Here is a 4,453-nt window from a genome sequence, read left to right on the forward strand (position 1 = left end):
TTTCTGCATGTTTGAAAATAATCTCCATTTAATTAAATAATATTCTTATAATATTTGATTGGGATTGTCCTTTATTTGCTCTTCCTGTCCCATTTAGCTGAAAAATCAAACCTCTAAGATTTTCCATTGAGGGAGCAAAGCCAATTACTCTATAGAGGGTTTTTTGTGCATAAATAGTGTGACATTCAGAGACAAATAGGTGGAAATTTTCTTTTGAAAGGGTCTTTTATTTCCCAAATTAAGAAAGACAAATCAAACTGATACTTTGCTGTAGCAAACATAAGTCTTATTAAATCAGTTTGTATTTTAATGCTTATTTAACAGAATCAATTTGATAGATCAAGACAAAGAATAGAGAGAACAGGAAATTTGACAACTATATCATAGACTAGTGGTTCTCAACCAGGGTTCCGGAGCCCCCTGGGGGGGCCGCAAGCAGGTTTCAGGGGGTCCTCCAAATAGGGCCAAAATTAAACTTGCTAGGGCCCAGGGCAGAAAGCCGAAGTCCCACTGCATGGGGCTGAAGCCGAAGCCTGAGAAATGTAGCTTTGCAGGGGCCCCGGTGCCATGGGGCCCCGGGCAATTACTCTGCTTGCTACCCCTGATGCTGGCCATGGCTTTTATATGCAGAAAAACAGTTGTAACACAGCTGGGGAGTGAACATAAGACCATAAGAACAGCCATACTGGGTCAGACCAAAGGTTCATCTAGCCCAGTATCCTGTCTTCCGACAGTGGCCAATGCCAGGTGCCCCACTGGAGTTTTTATAGCATGGCGGCGGGAGGAGGGGGAGCTTCAGAAAGAAAAAGGTTGAGAATCCCTGTCATAGACCATTCAAACCAGTTTAGTGCTTGGGAATATATAGGTTATTTTTGACCTGATTTATTAGATAGGGCAGGAGTGGCCAACCTGAGCCTGAGAAGGAGCCAGAATTTAACAATGTACGTTGCAAAAAAGCCACAGTAATAAGTCAGCAGCCTCCCATCAGCTCCCCCGCTCACTCCCAGTGCCTCCCACCCAATGGCAGCCCCACTGACCAGCGCCTCCCCCTCCCTCCCCGCACCTCCCGGTCAGCTGTTTTCTGGTGTGCTTGAGGCTGGGGGGGAAGGGGGGCGGAGCGAGGGCATGGCAAGCTCAGGGGAAGGGGCAGAGTGGGGGCAGAGCCATGGGTCGAGCAGTGAGCACCCCCTGGCCCATTGGAATGTTGGTGCCTATAGCTCCAGCCCCAGAGTCTGTGCCTATACAAGGAGCTGCATATTAATTTCTGAAGAGCCGCAGGTGGCTCCAGAGCCACAGGTTGGCCACCCCTGAGATAGGGCATTCAAGAGTTACATAACAAACTTGTTTGATGAATAAAGCCTCAAGAACTACCCAAAACTATCTACTCTGTCCCTCTTAAGCTACTAGCACCATCTGCACTGCTGCCTGACTTCCTATGTTTTTGCATTTCTCTGCAGGTAATTATGTCTGCTGTTATGGGTCTGCTATAGGAGAAGAAAAGGCATACTGACAGCCATGATTTGGTTCTAAGCATGGCCCATGGATTCCTGGTAAATTGGCCAAGTGATCCCTGGCTTTACTGTTGAGGAAACCGTAATTATACCCCAATTTTGTAATCAGATCCATAAGGGGAGGACCTTTACACCCCTCCAGATCTGATTGCAGGAGTGGAGCCACAGATTCATTAGCTGTTATTTCTATTTTTAAAGTAATCAGTTTGCTTGGCATAGCACAAAACAGAGTGTTTGCCCCCAAGAAGCTAACAGTGTAAAGTCTTAGCTCTCTGAGAGAGGAATTCCCACTGATGTCTGTGGACATTCTGCATGTGGAGGGCTTATCAGACTTAGATCTAAATTAGAAAAAAATCATTTAAATTATATAAATTTGTGTATGTAATGTGTGATCTTTTCAGTCATTAGGATAGTGTGTGTACACAAAAATCACAATATACATATACCCACAAATACATAATCAGTAGTATTATGACTTACTACAAATGTCTAAAACAAAATTAAATGAAAATGTTAAGGTCCTGATTCTCTACAGAGATTTGCTAGCATGGACTCTGTGCCATTGGGACTCCATATGAATGTGTGCCTGGGAAGTTTTGGAACTTAAGCATGTATAATTTTACATGCCTAAATAAGTTTGCCCTGGCAATTTTAACATGTATTGTGCCAATGCTATAGTGTATGCACGTGCACACACTCTCGTACATCTCAGTGAGTTGCATGTATGGGCAGGTCTACACTACAGAGGGGATTGACGCTCTGAGATCGATCCACCAGCGGTCGATTTAGCGGGTCTAGTAAAGACCCTCCAAATCGACTGCAGATCACTCTCCAGTCGACCTCTGTACTCTACACCCGACGAGAAGAGTAAGGTAAGTTGACAGGAGAGACCCCTCGCGATGTAGACCCTGCGGTAACTTGACCTAAGGTACGTCGACTGGAGTTGCGTAGCATAAGTCGACTTACTGCGGTAGTGTAGACATAGCCTATGTCTGCGACTTGCCAACCTGCTATTCTGACTCTGGCGCCATAGCTATGCTACCATATCCGTGTAGCATAGATAGGGTTGCCAACTTTCTAATGGCAAAAAAATGAAAACTTTTGCCCCGCCCCTTCTCCAAGGCCCCATCCCCGCTCACTCCATCCCCCCTCCCTCTGTCGCTTGCTCTCCCCCACCCTCACTCACTCACTCATTTTCACTGGTCTGGGGCCCGAGAGGTTTGGGGTGCAGGAGGGGGTTGGGGTGCGGGACAGGGTGGGGCTCCGGGAGGGAGTTGGGGTGTGGGCTCTAGGAGGGAGTTTGGGTGTGAGGGGGTTCAGGGCTGGGGCAAGGGGTTGGGGTGCAGGAGGGGGTGAGGGGTGAGAGTTCTGGGTGGCGCTTACCTCAGATGGCTGCCGGGAAGTGGCTGGCATGTCCCTCCGGCTCCTAGGTGTGGGGTGAGGCCATGGGGGCTCTGCGCACTGCCCCCATCCCGAGCGCTGTCCCTACACCTAGGAGCCGGAGGGACATGCCGGTACTACACCGGCTGCTTCCCAGGAGCCGCACAGAACCGGGTAAGGACCTTGCCAGTCCTGTGCCAACTGGACTTTTATCGGTGCTGACCGGAGCTGCCAGAGTCCCCTTTCCGACCGGATGTTCTGGTCGAAAACCGAACACCTGGCAACCCTAAGCATAGATGCAGTCTACAGCGACAAAAGGGCTTTTTCTGTCACTGTTGGAACACCAGTTCTCCAAGGGACAGTCTTGGTCAATGGAAGCATTCTTCCATCAACCTTGCTGCATCGATGCTGGGGTTTAGGTTGGCATAGCTATGGGCTCAGCATACCTCCCACCATTTCAAGTGGCTAAAGTGGTACGCAGTGCCACGAAGGCTTGGCCAGTCTGCCCCAAGCCAGAGATGGAGTGCTGGCGGCCAGCCCAAATTTGATTGGCGGTGAGACGTAGCACATGGGATCGCAACACCACTCAAATTTTGTCCGGGTGCCGCTCCAGAGATGGGGGGCAGCCGGACCAAGCCTGACTGGCACTGTGACGCGTTGCAAGCTGGCACGTGGGGCAGGCCAAGGCAACTGCCCCCTTTGTCTCCTCTCCTCCCCGGGTGGCCCTGAAGGTGGGAAATGTTCTGTTTCAGCCAGGCCAGTGGCTTGAAGGTGCAGTTCAAAGCCGGACAGCCACGTGAAACCCTGGCAGGCTACGGTGCTCGGGCCTTGGATTTTCCACCCCCATGAGTGCCCTAGCTAGGGTGACCTACATTTTAAGTGTACGCCAGCCCTGGGTGGCCAGGGCAAGGTGGACCCCTCCCCCCGCTCTGTGAAGGTTGGAGTGGGCGCCTCTGCCTGCGTGGCAGGCTCGGGGAGGGTCTGAGAGCAGTGTGAGCTCCCACCCCCGGCTCTGTTGGGGGTTGTTGCCGCTGAGGCATGGGAGTGAGCGCAGTATTATGCAGCGGGCTCGCAGCACCGCTAGGGTACTAGGGGGTGTCGCTTGCACCCCAGCCCCACGCGGTGCTTGCAGCCACCTCTTTTTGTGCGAGGCGAGCAGCCGCCTGGCTGCCGAGCCATGGATGGGACCGCCTCGCCACGTAAAGGAGCAGCCGGCGCCGTGGCTTAGTTGGTTAAAGCGCCTGTCTAGTAAACAGGAGATCCTGGGTTCGAATCCCAGCGGTGCCTGCGCGGGCCGGGTCCGCGTTTTGCCGCGGGCTATTTTTATCTCCGCTCCCTCCCAGGGCAGGGGCCGCGCTGCCTGGTCCGGCAGGGCCGCCGCTGCCAGTGGTTCAGCTGACAGCAGGAGAAGCCGGGTCTCCCCATTCCCTTCCGGAGCCAGTGAACGCCCTGCCCGCAGCCATGATCCCGCGCTCCCGAGCCCTCCCCGGCCCCTGCGCCGCTTCCCAGAGTCCCCACAGTACTTGGCCCCCGCTGGCTGTGCTGCGCCCGCGTAGTGCCTC

The 4,453-nt window shown here is 52.6% G+C and overlaps 1 non-coding gene across 1 annotated transcript; it reads left to right on the forward strand.

Moving 5' to 3' along the window:
- The first annotated feature begins 4,104 nt into the window (after positions 1-4,104).
- TRNAT-AGU lies at positions 4,105-4,178 on the forward strand. The gene has a single exon. It is a non-coding gene; the product is annotated as a tRNA-Thr (tRNA).
- The last annotated feature ends 275 nt before the right edge of the window (positions 4,179-4,453 follow it).

The sequence above is a fragment of the Terrapene carolina genome, unplaced genomic scaffold (genome assembly GCF_002925995.2).
Source record: "Terrapene carolina triunguis isolate 2854851 unplaced genomic scaffold, T_m_triunguis-2.0 Scaffold130, whole genome shotgun sequence".
Classification (NCBI taxonomy): Eukaryota; Metazoa; Chordata; order Testudines; family Emydidae; genus Terrapene; species Terrapene triunguis.